Source organism: Danio rerio, chromosome 20 (assembly GCF_052040795.2).
Source record: "Danio rerio strain M-AB ecotype USA chromosome 20, GRCz13ab, whole genome shotgun sequence".
Taxonomy (NCBI): domain Eukaryota; kingdom Metazoa; phylum Chordata; class Actinopteri; order Cypriniformes; family Danionidae; genus Danio; species Danio rerio.
Window position 1 is genome coordinate 34,401,623 of NC_141040.1, and position 21,859 is coordinate 34,423,481.

The window sequence follows — 21,859 nt, forward strand, 5'->3', positions numbered from 1 at the left end:
GTATTAGTCAGTGTGCACCTACACCTTTTGAGCACATGTGGCTGCTGAATGGGACTTTTCTTCACACTCAGCAGACAGACAGAGGGAGGGCCTTCAGAGCTTAGGGCTGAATTAAATATATGCTCTAGACTTTCTGCAGAAAGCTTTTCTTTTTAAAATAACTTGCAAAACAGCTTGGATGTACAACTAGCACGAGTGATTAGCGAGTGGTTTTCATCCTCTAGATTTTTTGATTTGGCTCCAGCTCTGACAACTCTTCTGAAAACACCAGCATATGTTTTGTTTAGGATGTTGGCGCCAAGTGAGGCGATCTGAAAGTTTTTCCAAGAATAATAAATTGTGTTTGGTCATATTTTGCAGGAGATTGTACTTTATGTATCTTCATCATACTGTACATCTAATAATGCACTGTATTGAGTGCTGAGGTGAGAGGGATTTTGATTATCTTTTAACATTATTGTTGGGAGCTAAGTCCAAAAAAAATGAATCAATCCCTTTAATCCACGGCAGTCGATTGATTGAGAGCCAATTCCAAAATTTTAAATTGATTTCATCAAGGAGGATTAATTCAATTCTCGCTTGCTAGTAATGATCATATTTCAGATCAAATATGATGCATTTCTTCATCAGATTCTTTCGAGAGGTTTGCTTCAATGAACTTGTTAGAATCAAAGCATTTCAACTCTTTTGTGCCATACAGTGATTATAACTTGTCATACTTAAACATTCTTTCACAATCCCAGTTTCCAAAACCAGGACTCCCTTTCCTCTCATCTCCCCACCATACCACATAAAACCCTCAAAACATTATTTAATACTGAGTGTGCCTCACACGGGTGAGTGAGCTTAACAAACCACCTATAGATAACACTCTCTTTTTTATCTCTTTTCCAGACACTTTTCCAGACACTTGCACCCCTTTGCACCTTTCTTTCAATCACTCCATATCACTAGAAAAAAAATTTTTCATTTCTGAGTGTGCTTCACACAGGTGAGTGGGCTTGACAAACCACCTGTAGAAACACTCTTTTTTTATTTGCACCAGTCATTTTACTTAAACTCCATCTTACAAGAACTCAATAAGCAAAACAACATGTATATGTGAATTCATGTGATTCATTCACGTCATACAGTATACACATTTATATGCTGTGAGTAGTTTACTTTTGCGCATGCGGGTCAGTTTAAGATCATGATCTGTTCACACTGGAAATCTGATATTGGCCACATTTATTAGAACAATGTAAACAAGTATGCCAAAAATAAAACAAATCTGATTTAAGCACTAAGCCTCGCAGTATGAATGTACAGTAGCCTATAGTCTTTTATAAGACAGCATCCACAAAAGGTTATTTAAGGACAAATTGAATCTTTAGATCTTTTAATTGTAATTAACACTAGGAAATAAATGATTCTTTAAGCAACCGTTCTCTGAGAGGAACCAAAAACAGTTCTTCTGTGGCATCACTGCAAAAAAATCCTCTTTTAGAAGTTTTTGTTTTAAGAATGCGCAATGGGTACATATACGGCTAGGATTGCAGCATGCCTTACTCAGTCATCTTTGATAGAATAATGCTGAAATTGCTTGACTAACAAAGTGAACAGCAAAGCTATGATGCCCCTGCTGCTGGACCGGCCCGGACCAGCCTTCAAATTTAAACTAGTCTATGCTGTTCTTTTCAGCAGGGAATTTTAAAGAGGGACTCATGTTAGCAAAGGTGACAAGGAGGTGCTGGATAAAGCAGCATTTGTGTGGATGCTTGCGAGTTGTCTGCCCCCCTTTCCCTCCTCTCCAGCTAAGCGGCTGCACTGCAGACTGTTAAAGACCCGGGCTTTCTTCTCATATCTGAACCCTGCACTAACGCCCTTTCTTTCTCTCCCTGCCTCATTCTCTCTTTCTCGCTCTATCCAGCTCTGCTTTTAACTCCACACTGTTTGTTGACACTGAGGCATATCGACAGAGATGTGTGAATGACAAACCGTGCTGTGGGTTTCTCTGCTTTCCTCCTCTTCTCTCTCTCGCTCTCTTTTTCGCGCTCCTTTTCTCCCTCTTTCTCGCGCTTATTTCACTCTCTCTATCTCACGCCTCTTAGCTCCCTCTTTGCTATCTCTCTCTCGCTCTCTCTCTCTCTCTTTTTCTCTCTCTCTTTCTCGCTTCGTCTCTGCGAGATACATTATTCAAGCCAGGCAGTTAAAGTAGGTCACACCGCCATAGCCTTCAAACACGCCTGGATCGGGGAGGTAGCAGAGGCATGTGCACACACACACACACACACACACACATACACAAATATACACACACAACACGCTCCCTCTCACACACATAGGTGCTGTCTTCTACAGCTCCCTTGTTCTGACTCTACCAAACCACTGATTGATGTGTGAAGTTCAGTAGCACAAAAACAGGGCAATAGTGCAGGTGCGAGTAGAGGTGTGTGTGAGTGTGTGTGTTTGTGCATGTGGAATCACCAGTCGCTGCAAATAAAGGATGATCATTTAACTACAAGGAAGCTGCAGGAATACTGAGATGTCTATTGTTGACATCCATTTATCTGTTCATCCATTAATTTCTGGTGTTTTGCCCATCCTTCAAATATTGATCTTTCCATCAATATGTATTGATCTGTTTGTTCATCCATTCATCCATATATGTTGTTTTCTCATCTGTCCATCCGTCCATTCATCATTCTATCCATTCATCCATCCATCTGTTTTGCCATTATAGACCTTTATTAGTCATTCCAGCTGTCCATCCATATATATTGATCTTTTCATCATCCATATCTATCATTCCATCCATCCAAATGCAACTGTCAGTCTTTCCATCTGATCTTTTTCAATATGTGCTGTTTGTCGTTCTGCCATCCATTCATGCGTTCATTGATATCCATCCATATCATATGTCAATACATTCATACATTGATTGATCATCCCTCCATCTATCCATTCATATCCATTCATGCCAATACATTCATACATTGATTGATTATTGATATGTCCAAACATCAATTTTTTCATCCATATCGACTGTTTGTTCTATTCATCCATTTCTATTGATATTTAAATTAATCTGAATATCATAATACCGAAATTGTTCATATCATCCATCTATCCATCCAGATATTTTTGAATAGATATCATTTCATATCATCCATCCATCCATCCATATTGAAATCTCTGTCCATCTATACATCCATCCATCCATATTAATATATCTGTTTAAACATCCTTTTATATCAATCATCCATACATGCATTTATTCATCCATATCAATTGTTTGTTCCGCTCTATCCATCCATTTCTATTGATATTTCTATTAATCCATACCTTGAAATCCATCCATCCATATTAATATTTCTGTATAGACATCTTTTTATCCATCCATCCATCCATCCATCCGGATATTTCTGTATAGACATCCTTTCCATCCATCTATCCATATTGACATTTCTGTCCATCCATCCATCCATCCTAATATTTCTAAAACATCATTCTAGATCATCCATACATATGTCCATACATGCATTTATTCATCCATTCATCCATATCAATTGTTCGTTTTATCCATCCATTTCTATTGATATTTCTATTAATTTGTTCTTTAATATCCATCCATACATCCATACATTCATCCATATTGATTGATCATTCATCCACATCTATTGATATTTCTGGCCATCCATCCATCCAGATACATCCATCCATATTAATATTTCTGTCCATCCATTCATCCATCCATCCATGTTTATATTTCTGTTTAAACATCCTTTCATATCACCCATCTAAATGACCATGCATGCATTTATTCATCCACTCATCCATATCAGTTGTTCATTCTATCCATCCATCCATCCATCCATCCATCCATCCATCCATCTATCCATCCATCCATCCATCCATCTATATTGACATTTCTATTGATCTATCCTTTGATATCCATCCATCCATCCATCTATATTGATATTTCTGTACAGACATATTTTCTATCCGTTAATCTATCCATATTGATATTACTGTTTAGACATCCTTTCCATTTATCCATTCATCCATCCATCCATATTCATATTTCTGTATAGAGATCCATCTATCCATCCATCCTGATATTTCTGTATAGACATATTCATTCCATTCATCATCCAATCCATCCATCCATCCATCCATCCATCCATCCATCCATCCATCCATCTGAATTGATATTTCTTTTTAAACATATTTTCATATCATCCATCCATATGTTCATACATTCATTCATTCATTCATTCATTCATTCATTCATTCATTCATTCATTCATTCATTTATTCATTCATCCATCTCAATAGTTTGTTCTATCCATCCATTTCTATTGATATTTCTATTAATCTGCCCTTTTATATCCATCCATACATACATACATACATTCATCCATATCGATTGATCATTCTCTTTAATCATCCATATCTGTTGATATTTCTGGCCATCCATCCATCCAAATATTTCTGTAAAGACATCCTTTCATATCATCCATCCATATATCCATTCAACCATAACGATCATTTGTTCTATTCATCCATTCACCCATATTGATTGTTTGTTCTATCCATCCCTTTCTATTGATATTTCTAATGATCCATCCTTTCATATCCATACATACATACATACATACATACATACATACATACATGCATACATACATATCGATGGATCATTCTTTTTATTCAGCCATAATCTAATGATGTTTCTGTCAATCGATCCTTTACATCTATTCATTGATCCATTCATCTATTGATATTTACCACCACCCATTTATCCATCCATATCTGTTAATTTCCTTTAATAAGTCACTCATCCGTTTATCTTTCCATCGTCTGCCAATCATTCTATCAATCTGCATCGGTTAATCTTCCATCCATCCTACCATTTGCTTTCTATCCACATACCATTTGCTCTGTTGCATTCTGTCAGTGCACACTCACACAAAAACACACACACATAAACATACTGTATGTATGTATATATATTTATATTTATTTGTGTGGGTGTGCATTTCTTATATATTGTGTGCACACAAATAGAGAGCAACACTGACTGAAAGAAAAACTTTACATACTTCCACAAAGACGGCAACAATTTTTTCAGTATAACATTCATTTACTTCCTGTTTACAAAGCTTCATATGCTTTTCCCAATACCATTCACAGTAGAACAGAGCCAACGCAAGCTATAATCATAAGAAAAACGCAATATGGTGGATGAAGCAGACATAGGAAGACAGTCTCACAAACACATACAATGGAATGCTAAGACCAGCACCTGTCACTGTCACATGGTATCCAAACCCAAAGCTGATGATGGCAGTTCGGTGAATGGATCTGAACCACCCAGCCTCAGCCAACCCCTCACACCTCTGACACACTCTACCCTTTTCTCTCCACCTCTCTGCAGCAAATGAGTGTGAGAAACGCTCCCTCCTCTCTCCTCCATCATCATCTCTCCAGCAGGCCATCTGTCAGCGCTAATGAATGCACACTCATTTGCATGGCTGATGAGCGCTCCTCGTTTGGCGCAGCCTGAACGGAAGGTCGCGTTCTGTCGCTTCTGCAACAGCAAATTTTGGCAGCTAGAGAGGAGAGGGAGAGAGAAAGCGAGGCAAAGACCTACAGAGAGATTAATGATGAAGGAGACGGCAAGAGGAAAAAGAAAAAATCGTGGAAACAGATCCTACATCTTTGTTACACACCATTTTTTTCTCTCTCTCTTTTGCTCGCCTCCGCTAATTTATATTCGTTACACGAGTGATGTTTTCCTCATATGCTTCATATATGTATTTTTATGCATGTGTTGATCTAAGTCACTGCAAGTAGGCCCATGTGTATGTGTGTGTCTGTGCGTGAGTGTGTCACAGCCCTGCACACCGTCTGTGGAAATAAATCAGCTCCTATGAGGCTTCCCAGCCTATCACAATGCATTTGTCTCTTCCACTAGGGAAGACATGTCTGCACCCCTCCGCTCCTCTCCCTCGCTGCCTCAGCTCTTTCCCTTAGTGTGTATGTGTGTGTGTGTGTGTACATGTCTCCTCCAGTCTCCTCTCCTCCCAGCCTCCCCTGCCTTTCTCCTTTAATTACCGCTCTTTCCTCCCTCCACCCACCCCGACCCCCCCCACCCCCAAATCCCTTGCTCTCCGTGGCAGAGGCTGCTCTCGTTCCCCCTGCCTCTTTCCGCCTGTCTCCTCATTTCCCACCAAAAAGCCAGTTTCTGCTGGTCCTAGAGCTGTGTTTTTCATTTTCTCAGGTTTAGGATTAAGAATTTGATTTCTCATCCCACACCATCTCTTCCTGAACGGCGAGATCTGTTGGATCGGAGGGTCCAGACTTGAGCACTGCGGCTGCGAGAGCCTCGTTATTGGTGTGATTTGAGCGTGTGTGTGTGTGAGTGCGCGCATTTGTGTGTACTCTCACGACTGTGTTCGGAGCCTATCGATCTGTCTGTTTTTCCAGGCAGACAAGGCGTAGGCCATTCTAAGAAACCCACTATGGCACGTGCACATTGAACGACGCTTGTCACACGTTTCCTGCTTTTACAGAAAGCCGGCAATGCGCATTCATAGTCACAATGGTTAGCCTTGCTTGTGAATACTAAAAGCGCAGACACGGGTTCTGGGATATCAGCCAAGTACATATGCATTTCGCCTAATGGGAGTCTGCTCTCATGTGCGTAATTGCCACAGGGTTGCGTTTCACAGCGGCCCCACTCGAGCAATACCCATGAGGAACAGCACCCTTCACGCCTGTCCCCAGCACCGGCGTTTTAGACACTCTCCCTTTCCATTAATTAGCTTCTCCATTTTCTGTTGGCCACTCTGACATTTTCCTGCTGCTAATTCACTGATTAAACCTATTAACGTGATTAGGGAGGCATTTCCAAGACAGCTGCCATTATATGCGCCACGCCGTCGAGAGGCAACCAGCCTGCCTTGTTTTTGTGGGGTTTGCTCACACGAGTAGAGAGAAGATTGGGAAAAAAGCAGGAATGAACTGCTTTATTTGAAATATCGTTTTTATTTCAGCACCAGGAGCTGTCCAGGAAGTTCTTTATTGCAGAAACAGGAACTGTCCTTTTCAGCACCAAGATCTCTCCAACATATTCCTCTTTTCAGCACCAGGAGCTGTCCAGCATATTTCTTCTTACAGCACCAGGAGCTGTCCAGCATATTCCTCTTTTCAGCACCAGGAGCTGTCCAGTATATTCCTTCTTTCAGCACCAGGAGCTGTCCATCATATTACTCTTTTCAGCACCAGAAGCTGTCCAGTATTTTTTCGTTTCAGTATCAGGCTGTCCAGTATATTCTCGTTTCAGAACCAGGAGCTGTCCAGTATATTCCTCTTTTCAGCGCCATGAGCTGTCCAGCATGTTCCTCTTTTTAACACCAAGAGCTGTCCAGTATATTCTCATTTCAGAACCAGGAGCTGTCCAGCAGTTACTCTTTTTCAGCATTAAAGGCTGTCCAGTAATTCCCTTGTTTCAGCACCAGGAGCTGTCCGCTTATGTTTCAGCACTTGATGATCTTAAGATTGCAAAAAAAAGTATAAACAAATAATAGTTTGTACTAACATGTATTTAAAATCCCATCAAACATCTTATTCAATCGCCTCGTCTTAGTTTTGATTAAAAATAGAAACCTTCTTAATCAACTGAGACTTTATTGAAGAAAGTTTACAAACGAAGCCTTTGTCAGCAGGGATTTAACGCAGACGTGCCCGTTGTATACCACGGTGTTTGCTTAATTTTCAATGAGGCACATTTTCGCTGGCACATAATTCATATTCTATATCAAATACAGACACCCACACTGCTGCACAAGCTTGCGCACTCATATGGCTTTGTAGACTCTGTAGTCTGTAGGGAAAGCAAAGCAGGGAGTGACTAGAAACAGGCTGTCTACCGCTGAATTAATATGGGAAAGACTGATTAAGGCTATACATTTCCAGCCTGCCCTTTGTTCTCTAGCTTTTTGTGCAGATAGGGGGGTTGTTTATTTCGCCACACACTTCCTCTTCCTTTTATTTTTTGGCCTGCAAGCCAAGGGTCTGTGCTGTGTGTCTGTCGGTCAGATGAGGTGGGTAAGTCTGGCTCTGCATGCTCCACACACACTCTCTCTGCCGCTGCTGCAGTGTCGCGTCGCTTCTGGAGACTGGCTCACACGCTTCTCTCCACCGCCTCACACATTCTGCTCACAGCTCCCTCCCTACGCTCCAGCTCTCTCACTCCCCTCCTCCCTGTCTGTCTGTGTCTCTCCCTCCCTCCTTTCCTCTCTCCATCTCCCTCTCTCTCTCTCTCCCGCTCTTTCTACTGCCTCTCCGGAGCGGCTGCAGTTCCCTGCTCTTCCACTCTCTCTCCCTCCATCTCTCTCCAAGTGCTGGCGGAATACCGAGCTCAGACAAAGAAAGCTCAGGAGAACAGAGGAGAGAAGTGAAAAGAGGAACAGAAAAAAAAGCGATTTAAAGAGAAAAAGAGAAAGACGGGTGCAGATCTGCGGTGTGTGAGGAGACAGAGAGAGGGAGAGAGAAAGACAGTGTCGCCATTTCAGTAGGTTTCACTTTGTTTACTTCTTGTTCTTCTTGTTTTGCCGCGCTGGCATGTCGTGGCCTCTTAATCGATGTCGCTTTATGAACCAGGAATGTGCATGCATGCCTTGGTGTGAGTGTGTGTTGGAGAAAGACATGGTAATGCGTTCATGAAGACATCACTTCTTTTTGCATTCCAACACACAAGGCTGCGGAGTAGCTGTCTGACAACTTGCCTTTCCAACTGCAATGCTATACAGCAGTCAGACCGACAAACTACAAACTACATATACATGCATGTCGCTCAATAATTAGCGGTTATGAAATGCATTTCACACCCAAGTTTGACACTTCATTCTTATGTAATACTTTTTAAAAGCAGATTGATATGTTGAATGCTCTTCACTTTTGGCTAACTGTGCATGTTTCAATGACAGGAGAGTCTTAATTGTGTTCACATGAGGAGAATGTGAGTGTGTGTGTGTGACTCTGAAAGTTGAGTGATTTGAAGTTGAATGTAAGTTGCAGCAGGGCTTTGCTGGATGGGGCTGTTGTAGATTTACCTGTGGAACAAAGAGAAGAGTTGCTTGTTCAACTGAGGCTCATTAAACAGCCATATGATAATGCAGCCATAGGTGTGAATATATTACACTGAGCTGTTATATAATGTGAACCTGTGATATGCCACTGGGAGATTTGGTATGAACTGGGCATCATGAGAGAGTTCATGGTTATTCTGTTCATACTAATACTAGTAATTTTAAAAATACATTGATTATTATTATTATTATTATTATTATTATTATTATTATTAAACTTTAAAATAATTATGTATGATTATTTTCATATTTCATTTGTAGATATGAATCTTTGTATATTCTAAAAGCATTATTAAGTATAATCGAAATTAGATATTTTTTACCTTTATACAATTAGGAACTTAATATAGTTATTGTATTGTTATTGAATGCAATGATAATTGACAATAATATTTTGTAAACTATTATAAAATATAATAATGTGTATAATAACAAACAAGGTCTAAATGTTTTAATTAATACTGTTTAAAAATATTAAAATGCACCAACAAAAACTAATAATAATAATAATAATAATGATAACAACAACAATAACAACAACAACAATAATAACTATTATAATCTTGTTATTATTGTTGTTGTTTTTATTGGTTGTTTTAGTATAAACAAATTGTCGTAATTATTCATAACTTATAAATTATTATTATGTATTATTATTATTGTGATGTAAAATCATTCAATTTTCATTATTATAATAAAATATTAAATTTAAAAAGAGTAGTAACTTATACTAATTATATACTACGCTTTAAAAATATTAAAAGAAATAATAATACATATTATTATTTTTATAATTAATATTATTATATATTATTTATTCTTATTATTATTATTAATAAAATTATAATAATAATAAAATATTATTAATATTATTTAATAATTTAGAGTTCAATTACTAATTTCATCATTAAAAGTAAAGTTAGTAAATTATATTATAATTTAAGTATTTATTTCAGTTAATAAAGTTACAGACAATATTGCACCAACTAATATGAATAATAATCATGATTCTCATGAGTTAATTGTAAGATTTTTATAACTGTATTAATTAAATGTTTGACTACTTTGTGTCCAAATCACACAATGACAGAAACCAGTGCACATCTGCATCAGTGATGGAGTATAGTTTTAGAGAAGGCTTTGTGCATTATTCATATCAACAACCATCTGAACACATGTTTATGCAATGAGCGGTGATATTGTTGACTGGGGGTGTTGTTACTGCTGCCCTTTTCAACTGATCTGAAAACAGTCTTAATAATAGCTCAGAAAAAGTTCAGGTGAGAGGATCTGGTCCCAGATCAGCGTGAGTTTAGACAGACCTGTCACACTTACGAATACTGTATAACATTCTTGCATATTATGTTTGAATATGCAAATGAGAGATTTCTGCTCTTTCTGCATTTTATCCCCCCACCCCTTGCCCACACACTTTTTCATGTGTTCTTGTATTTAACTCTGCAACCTTTTTGTATTTAACTGCAAACTTTTATTATGTATGTATTTAAGTATTTAAATATGCATATGAGACATAATTTATTTAAATATGTATATTTTGCATACACTTGCACAAAAAATCTGGGATTAAAATCTTATTTCCTTATTTTAACATATTTTTGTTTTTACAGAGGGGATTTGGGGTATTTCGTTTTATTACTCCACAATTCAGAAGATACTGTGAACAGCAAGAAAACATAAAATATTCAAAATATAGATATGGATGAAAATTCTGTTTGGTGTTTGTACGTGATGCTTAAGTGGAGATTTATGGCTCAGTGCAGAATTTTTTTTTTATTCAAATAAAATATCTTCTAAATAAAAATATAAAGACAAAATGATAAAGCGCAGTAAAAGAAAGATTTAAAAGTGTATCTGTTTTCTTTCTGTCTGACTAAAACACCAAAATCTGAAAAATTGAGAGGTGCATTATTTTACTTTTTTCAAATGAAAATTTTAATTAAAGATTTCCCTTAAAGGTGTTATTAAATGCACTATGTTTAAAGTTTTCTGATATCTACATAGCAGGTAGATGGCTTAGGTAATTGCGAAAAAATGTTCCAGAATGGTTTTCATTTCCGTTTACAACCATAGCAATTAGCCCTGAGATTAAATGCACTCATTTGACCTTATTTGGAAGGGTCGTTACTATGAATAAGCTGAGCTGCTGATGCTCACACAGCATGGCTCCGAAACACACTTGCACAATAATCATACCTTAGTGGCCAAATGTTTAAAAATTAGTAGATACCTCGTTAAATAATATTTTATGTGAAGTAGTGAAGATCTTACAAGTGAGCTCTGTAAGCAACCTAGCTTGCTTTGGAGTTACAGTATGTGTTGTGGATGAAATATAGGCTAAATCATAATTATACTCAACAAGAGAGGCTGGCAAAGATATGTCTAGATGTTTGTTTTTTGGGTTTAACAAATATTAAAACATAGGCAATAATTAAAATCAACCTCCCCGTAAACAGATCATCATACTGTTATCTCAAATTATTACAAATACTTTGTTTACTGAAGTTTGTTGCCATGCAATTACTTCAATAAAAAGTAACTATAAGAGCTAAATGACAAGACAATGCATCAATGTGCATTAAACACTCAATGGTTTACATGTGTCTGCTGCCTAATTACAAATGTACACAGCGAAATTCACAATATACACATTAAACTAACAGAAGATACAGTTAAACAGATCTTATGTCTCTTCTGGGGATGCTGAATAATTTTAGACTCATTTTTTTCTTGTATTTAGTGTTCTTCTGACAAGTTGTTTTTCTGCCTTGTCTGTCCAGTTTTCAAAATAAGAGTCCAGCATACATAGGAAATATAATTTAAACGTTGTAGCCAATCAAATGCTGCTGGAAGTGTGCATATTATTAACCCTGAAAGTTACGTAACAGTCTGTATTATGTTATGATTTGCATAATTCTTTTGCTCAAACGAGATTTATATAAGAACAAGAAAACAATAGTGTTTGAGGCTGATGGTGTGCCATTTCCATGTACTGAAATTGTATTAATTAACTGTGTCTAGGAATATACATTTTTCATTTAAAAACACTTTGAGTTATTTTTTTATAGCAACATTTTTACATTATCACTTCTGTATGTATGTGTCTCTTCATTAGCTCCTGTTTTGTTTTGACAAACAAACCTTTTGAGTACATTAGATTATTGCAACTCCCATTTAAAATTTCCATTTAAAGCACCCTGATAGTGTCAGCAGTGATGCGTAGGAAAGATCAGAACCTGAGCAGACTGAAGGTAAACTTGGCTTTAAGGTGGAGAAAAGCTCCTCAAGAGAAGATATGATTTGTCTGGCTTGGAGCTTCATGACCCCAGAGGCTTCCCTTGACTCTATGAGCCATTTGTACGCTGTGGAAGAGAAAGACAGTAAGGGAGAGCCAGACAGAGAAACCTTGGCCATTTCACAATCTTACGGGTTTAATGAGTCGCCAACCAAACCCCAAAACCACCAGACACACACACACACACACACACACACACACACACACACACACACACACACACACACACACACACACACACACAAACACACACACACACACACACACACACACACACACAATAACCATTCTGTCTGATGTGTGGCATCAACTGGGACAAAAATAGCATTGTTGGGGAAGCAGGCTTGGCAATGAACAAATTTGTATAGATTTAATTTATGTGGAATTCTGTTTAATGTACACTTCCATTATTCTGACCTCATTAGAGTTTCAATTCATTTTAGTTGTAAAATTCAAGCTTTTTATTGTGATATTTAATACCAGCTTTGTAATTTGTGTGTTTCTTTCGTTGGAATGTCAGAGCCGTCCATGCAGGAATCACATTCAAGTCATAATAATGCCTTAGCAATGATAACAATGTGCATTTATTCTACGACAAAATGCTGCCAAAATGAGCTTGTTGTAAAAGGTGAAATAAGGTGAAAAATTGATGAAAATCGTTCACTTTACTGGATTTGTTAGTTTTGGGTTTGGGTAATTTGGTCATTTTGTTTTACTGTTTAAAGGTTTGAGAACATCTAATTGCATGAAACATTCCAAATTTCAAAGGAAAATATTGTCTATTTATTTATATATTAAAAAATTGACAATTGGTCAGAATAATACACGTTTTCATTTAAATTTAGGGTGATTCCATTAAAAATGTAATTCTTATTTTTTAAGTTCAAATATTGGTATTGTATCGTCAGCAAAAACACACATATATATTCTCTCTGAAATGATGTCATATTTTTTGTTTTTTATTTTAAGGTAGCTCTAAATGACTACCTTATTAGGTAACACTTTACTTGAAGGAGTGTTCATAAGACTGTCATTAAACCTTTATAATCATGACATAATAGGTTGTGAATGTGAATGAGATTTTATCCATGCGTATGTCAACTGCCATTAAGCATCATCTGCAGTTATGTAGTTTTAAATGCAAAGATTACTTTAGCTATGTTTTTGGATTACATCTTTACAACTACATGTTTTTGGTCTACATTTTGGATAAACGCATAATAAACCAATTGATGGAAATGCCAAGATGTGCATAAGTTTTGAAAATTTGCATAAAAAATGTAGGCGCATGAACTTTTTATATAAGAATAGATGTGCATAAGCTACAAATGGAAACACTTTTACTAAACAAATTCGCGTATGCGCATTAAAAAAGTAATGTGATTTTGTTATAAGAGATCATGTGATGATAAAAATGTGTGCAAATGGACAAACCAGCAAGCTGAGCACACTGTAAAACATCTGAAATGTTGTTTGGTCATTCTAAAACATCTCACTTGTTTCAGTATTAGTGTTATTACATTATTAATTACCTCCAGAATTGTCAAGAGCATCTGCTTTGCATTTCATCCCTTCAAACGACACCACTCATTTATTGCGTGTAGGCATTGTCTACTAAGGCGCAAGTCATTTATTAAATAAAGAAAAGAGTCACGAAGCTAATTCCGTGCTTACTATTAAAATTTGGTGCCAGTTAATCAGGAAGAAACGATTTTGTTCTCTTTGACTGCTTTATTCAGATGTATTTTATGCGATATTCCAATTTTGCGCATAAAGTTAATTCGCATTGTTGGACGGAAATATAGCTATTGTTTGCTATGACAACTTAAAATAAGCAAATACATCACAACCTGTTTGACATTTCCAAGACCACATAACTTGTCATAAATCCACATTAAACATAATTGTCTTGAAGCAATTTTAAAATATGTCTTGCATTTTATAACAGCTGTCATTAAAACAGTTCTATAATTTGTCATTAACATGTCATTAAATTTTAATGACACTGTTAAAAATGTATGAGTAACGATGTAAATAACAATGACAGAGTAATGATGACACATAATGAGACAGTTTAATGACAAATACAGTTTGTTCCAACTGAAAACGTGATCAGAAACATAATCACAAAACCATTATAATGGCCTCATGTCGATCATGTTTATGACAGGTTTATGACAAGTAATGACAAGTTGTCTTAGTAATGTCAAATTGTCATGACAAAGACAAAAATAGATTGGAATGTATTTGTTTGTCAAGATGTCATAACAAACAGTGTCATTCTTTGCTTGTAAAACGACATACCTGAGCGAATACCACACGACATACCAACACGTCCTGTCATGTGTTGATTTAAAAAGGCTTTATGACAATCTTATGAACACCCTTTTAAGTAAAGTGTTACCCATTATTATTTCAAATTTGGAAGACATGCATCAATAATTACAGTTATAAATTTTCATTTTATTTAAACAAATAACTGATAACAAATAACTTAAATGATTTTTCAAGTGATTTTTTTTATAACAATAAGTGTTTGTCTAGGTTGGATTGTTTAGCATAATTCCAATATATCTCAGCATGCCATGCAAGTTTGCCAACACAGTTAACATTAAATCAGTTCTTTGCTGTAAAAAATAGTGAGATTTTCTTATTGCGACCCAATTAACTCCTGTAACTTGTGTAGCTGGACTGAGAATCTGGGCTTTTCTGGTGATAGCATAGCACTATACAAGCTATTCAATAACATATGCATGATTAAATCTGAAAGCCATCTCACAATCTACTGTGTGTGTAGCATCAGAAAGTTTGTAGAAAGGTTAAGTAGCTGTACTGGTATTAATGGTGGAATTTTGCTGAATCATGTGGTGCTTCAGGATTGTTGTGGGTCTGACAGACAGGCTTTTATTGGCGGATGAGCATGAACACACACATACACACCCAGCGGGCCATTCAGAGCTCACGCCATGCTCATTAAGACTGGAGAACCACAATATCTCAATTGCCCTTTTTTTCAGCGTATGAATATTTATATGGGAATTTTTGGCTGAATCATTGAATTTGACGCTAGTAGGCTGCGTGACTCCATTTACATCAACAAACTGTAGTTTGAAATGAGGATGATGGCAGTTATAATAATAATAATAATAATAATAAGTATTATTATTATTATTATTATTATTATTGAGCTGTTATATGATTGAAGATTTTTTTTAAAAAGTCGCTATTATTTTTGTTCAGTTATATGTAATATAGATAAAAAATTCTATAATAATTTATAATGATTAACGTTATTACAATTTGTCAGTACTTTTCATATATATATATATATATATATATGAAAAGTACTGACAAATTGTAATAACGTTAATAACGTTGTAATAACGTTATATATATATATATATATATATATATATATATATATATATATATATATATAGATATAGATATAGATATAGATATATTAAATCCAAACACACCAGTTTATCTTTATATAAAAAATATTAATAAGAATAAATATACTTTAAATTAGACATGACACTTAAGAATTAGCATGACCATATCCTTGGCAGTCTGTACCAATGAATAGCAAAGTACCACTATAATGGATGCTGGAAAAGAAAAATCATTAAAAGTGCACTTGAATTGAAAAATAGCTTTCATTCTGAGAACAAAAGTCTAATCTTGCATTTTCCACCTTTTTCACTAGTAAACTGTCTCTATAATCAATAGCAAGTCACCAAAGAAATAGAAGACCCAACATAGGCATTGAAAATTATTTCTGTAGCTCTGAATCAACAGTTGAATTATGAATACAAGTGCGATTTTTAATATATTGGTCACGCTGTAAGAGTTGTTTGGCAAACCCTTCTCTCTAAGATCATCATATAAAAGGGGTTATTGTATATGAAGGCTAAGGCACTCGTTTAGATTATACTGTTGCCATTTTCATAGGAAGCCCAAGCTGATCTACATTACTTGCTGCTGTGACCTAGTTGAATAGAAAGGGATGGAGAGCGAAGGGAAATAGAAAGAAAGAGTGAGACAAACGAAAGACGGCGAATGAGAGGTTTGTGCGAGGGTGAATAAAACATTTGAGGGGCAGCCCGGGTTACATCCCATGATCCGGGATCAGCAGGCATGCAGTGTAAACAGATCCAGCCGTTCCTCGCAGCTCTTGTAAACATCTGCAGCCCAGCAGCGGCTCAGGATACATCACCACCATCCCGCTTTAAGACAAGACACTGCAGGTGAATGAGGAACAACAAAATTTACTAATACTGTAGTTCTCATCATACTTGCACAGTCGACTCGCTCGCAGTGCAAACTGCAAACTTTTTTTGTTTTTGTTTATGCAAATAAGGTGTTATTCAAGTACAGTTGGAGTCAGAATCATTAGTCCTCCTAAATTATTAGCTTTTTAATCGTTTTTCCGCAATTTCTTTTTGACGGAAAGAAGATTTTTTGGTAACACTTTATAATAACTACACACTATAAAGCATTTATTAAGCATTAGCATCTAGTGAATTCATTATTTGTCAAGCATTAACTCAACATTAATAAATGTTAGTAAGCAGTTTACAACTGCAACTACAAATCCTGTATTCTTGATTTACAACCACATGTATAATGTGCTTAATAATTGTACTTTCATATTTTGTTAATGATTTATTTTTCATTGCTAAATGAAGTATTGCATTATTTACAAACCAGTTGTATTTAAGAGTAGTTGGAGGTTTTTAACATCATTCAGAATGAGTTAGTAAATGATTAATAAACTGTTGAAATCAAGGTTTATACATCTTATTATTCAGCATATGTTAATGGTTACTATTGAAGAAGATTTCTATTCTCTCAGTGTAAAGTATTTTTTAAGTGTAAAGCAGTTAATTTTCTCTTCACAAAATGTATGCAGTGTTTGCAGCAAACATGCCAGCCTGTGTTAATAATACAGTGATATGTCTGTGTAAGATGAGTATGCCTGCACAGGAGCAACACTAGGAGAAGGCTGAGTGACTGATTGTGTAGAATAACTGAATATGTAAAGCACTGATTATTTATGTTAAATACTTGTATGAAGGTATATGTGTCAGAAGTTGGAATGAGTAACATATTATCAAGTTATTATCCTATCATAACAATGTATGTAAACACTTCCTTTGCATAAGTTGCATCTATACTTTGCTGACATAGACCTGTAACATCTCTGTTGACATGAGCTAGTGGGCTGAGAGCCAAGAATAGCAGGACCCCTTAGACTAGGAAACCTATTCAAAAATGGTCAAAAGTTAAAAAGAGACACATAGGGGTGTGTCAAAAACATAAATAAAGGAGAAGGAGCAGGAGAGACTTTGGAAGGTGTCCTATTTTCTGATATTCAAATCCTCTGGTCTGATAATTTGTAATTGATGAGACGTCAAAATTTACAACACTATGTATGTTAACAAATGCTTTATTTACTCATTTTCATGCAGTTTTGTGACCTAATCTAAAGGGAGGACTATTTATGCTTCATAAATCCCTTATAAATAATAATTAAAGGTTTGGTATCATATGAACAATAATCATTGCAATCTTATCTAAAAAGTCAAATTATTGTAAATATTAAACATATTATTAAACATAACAGGGGTGTCAAAATACAACATAAAAAAAATTGTATAAAACAACAGTAATATAATAATTTAACAATATAAAAAGATGCAATGTTTAAACTGTACAGTCATTTTATTTTAGATCAGGTTGCACAGATTTACTTTTCATTTGATACAGTTTGATTTGTGTATCTTCAAATGAATAGAAATGAATAATGTTGTTTATGTCCTTCTTTCCTTTTTAGAATTTAACTGACTCTTTAATTGTCATTTATAAGGCATTTATAAAGCAAGAATAGTCCTTACTTTAGATTAGGTCACAAAACTGGATGAAGTTGAGTTAATAAAGCATTTAATAACACATTCGTTAACTATAAATATATGCCTGAATAATAAGATATATAAATGTTGATTTCAATAGTTTATTAATCATTTACTAAATCATTCTGAATGATCTTAAAAAAACACCAACTATGCTTAAATAACTGGTTTGTAAATAATGCAATACTTTATTTAGTAATGAAAACTAAATTATTAACAAAGTATGAAAGTACAATTACTAAGCACATTATACATGTGGTTGTAAGTCAAGAATACAGCATTAATAGTTATAAACTGCTTACTAACATTTAATAATGTAGAGTTAATGCCTAACAGAAAATGAATTCACTATTTGCTAATGCTTAATCAATGATTCATAGTGTGTAGTTATATTAATTAACGTGTTAGCAATTTTTTCAACACATTTCTTATCATGATAGTTTTAATAACTCATCTCTATTAACGAATTTCTTTTATCTTTGTCATGATGACAATAAATAATATTTTACTAGATATGTTTCAAGATAGTATTCAGCTTAAAGTGCAATTTAAAGGCTTAACTAGGTTAATTATGCAAGTAATGGTAATTAGGCAAATCATGATGGTTTTGTTCTATAGACAATTGAAAATATATTGCTTACGGGAGCTAATAATTTTGACCTTAAAATGATATTTAAAAAATTAAAAAATGCTTTTACTCTTGCCAAAATAAAACAAATAAGACTTTCTCCAGAATAAAAAATATTACAGGAAATACTATGAAAAATCACTTCCATCATTTAGGAAATATTTGGAAAAAAAAGTCACATGTAGGAATTGAATTGATTTTTTATTTGACAGATTTAAGACAAACTGTACAAAAATACAAGTATCCCATACATTTTGAAATAAAACCATCGAGGATAAAAACACAATAAAGCCCTGGGCTTGTTTCCATTGTGGTCCTTGAAAAAAGCAAAAAATGAGCAAAATACAGTTAATGCATAAAACATACAGTACCTCCATTTAAAACAGGGACAAAATTATTCACAAAACAATAACATATAAAAAAACGTCATCATCCACCATACGAAATAACTATCCTCATCAAACAACCATCTTTTGATCGCTTTTTTGAACCTCCTTCAAGTCTTTTATTTCCATGATCGGTTTTGGTAATTTGTTCCACATGATTGCACTGGTATATAAAAACATATTTTTCCTCACTACACTTCTAAATTTAAATAAACAAAAATTAAATTCTCATTCCTTAGTGAATGCTGTTGCCACAATTTGAAAATATATGGTTCACCAAATAACTAGGAACCACATTATTAAACATGGAGGGCTAATAATTTTGACTTCAGCTGTATATATATATGTGTGTTTATACAGTTGAAATCAGAATTATTAGCCCCCCTGTTTATTTTTTCTCCAATTTCTAAAAAAATATATCTATCGAGAAAAATATAGCTTAAATGGGCTAATAATTTTGACCTTAAAATGTTTTGTAAAAAAATTAAAAATGCTTTTATTCTAGCTGAAATAAAATTAATGAGGCTTTCTCCTAAAAAAAACTGTGAAAATTTCCTTGCTCTGTTAAACATCATTTGGGAAATATTTAAAAAAAGAAAAATTCAAAGGGGGTTAATAATTCTGACTTCAACTTTATATTTGGGTAACTCTTTTATCACTCTGTAATTCCGAAAATACTGCAAACAGCCAGAAAAAAAACGTGTTTTTATATAAATGTATACAATCAGGCAAATTATGTTTGAACATATCCCTGTGTTAAAAAAATAGCCTTCAGATATGAATGCTGCTGAAGTGGAGATTTATGGCTCAGTGCATGAGAAAAAAGATCATGTTCAGAAAACGGCCTTTAAAAATCTTGTTTTTTAATTCAACACAGATTGATGAAGTGCGACAAACGAAACACTTCAAAGTGTGTTTTTCATGTTTTATTTCAATTAGACTCAGTAAACACTTCACCAACAAACCACAAAAAGCTTAGAATATCAGAATTGACAAGTTCATGAAAAGGTTTTGAGTTGTTGCCTTTTGACATCTCGACTTAAAGGCACACTTTGTATTTTGTTAAATGTTTTTTTCATTGAAATGTAAATATATTTAAATCTAAAAAGTAAAGAATAAAATAAAGACTAGAACAGTCTTATACATTTTGCTAACTTATCTCCTTATTTATTTCAAATATTTAGAAGAATGTACATATTTAGTGGAAAATTATTTTTTACTTAGTAACATGGGCTGTAGTGACGCGGTGGCGCAGTGAGTAGCGCTCTCGCCTCACAGAAAGAAGGTCACTGGTTCGAACCTTGGCTGGGTCAATTCGCATTTCTGTGTGGAGTTTGGATGTTCTCCCTTCGTTCGTTTGGGTTTTCTCCGGTTGATCCGGTTTCCCCCACAATACAAGTGAATTGGGTGAGCTAAATTGTTAGTAGTGTATGTGTGTGTATAAGAATGTGTGGGTGTTTACCAGTGATGGGTTGCAGCTGGAAGGGCATCTGCTGTGTAGAACGAGCTGGATAATTTGGCAGTTCATTCCGCTGTGGCGACCCCAGAGACTAAGCCGAAAAGAAAATGAATGAATGAACATGGACATTGACATCATACACTCTCAGTTCCCTGTTTGGCTTTATGAAAAACAGGGAAACACCACAGGCACTTTATACGTTGTGTGTTTTATTAGGCTGTACAGAGCAGCATTATAATGGATCTTTAAGAATGTATTTAGTATGATAAGATCTGAAAAACATGAAGTGGATTTTGTGCAGCATCACGCTTGTCTCTTATTAGCAATTGCTTCAGCGTTCTCATTACACTTTGACAGCTTTCAGTCTTACTCTGCTTTATACTGTACTATACTAATAAGGTTAACATGATTTCTGCAAGAGTCCTGTAGGACGTAATAAAGACCACAACTCCCTTGATTCCACACTCAGTGACTGCGTCATTAAAATATGCTTTTGTTGGTTGTGAAAAAGCACCCGCTAGTGGCAAAAAAGTTTATACTTTACCTTTAAACGCATAAGGAATTTCAAAATATAATTAAATTTAATAAATAATAATAAAAAATAAGTGTTAGAAGAGTAAATAAATAAATAAGTTGAATCAATGTTCTTGCTTAGGTTTAGTCACAGAGGTTTAAGCCTCGCCTGGGTCAGTTGGCATTTTTGTGTGGAGTTTGCATGTTCTCCCTGTGTTTGCAAGGGTTTCACAATTCGCACAATTCAGTTAATATTATGAAGAAAGAACCAACACACACATATGACAGTAGTTATGAAATAATGAAATAAAATTCCTTCAATGAGAAAAGTATTTAGAAGTTTTTTGTACTGTATGTTTATTTTAATAGTTTAATAGCAAACTGTACAGGCACCAGCTTGCATGACGCATACTATATTATAGATAACATCATCTTTAACACTATGTTTCTTCAAGGGGCATTTATGTTTATTTATTTACTTTTTACATTTTATTTATTATAATTA

The 21,859-nt window shown here is 35.0% G+C and overlaps 1 protein-coding gene across 5 annotated transcripts in view; it reads left to right on the forward strand.

Annotated features, from left to right (window-relative positions):
- The first annotated feature begins 8,319 nt into the window (after positions 1–8,319).
- Positions 8,320–21,859, forward strand: part of myt1la (myelin transcription factor 1-like, a) — a 130,703-nt gene continuing 117,163 nt past the window's right edge. For all 5 annotated transcript variants that reach the window (XM_087297226.1, XM_087297228.1, XM_087297229.1 and 2 more), the window contains exon 1: positions 8,320–8,563. The gene's annotated coding sequence lies outside the window, so the exon portion shown is untranslated. The remainder of the gene's footprint in view (positions 8,564–21,859) is intronic.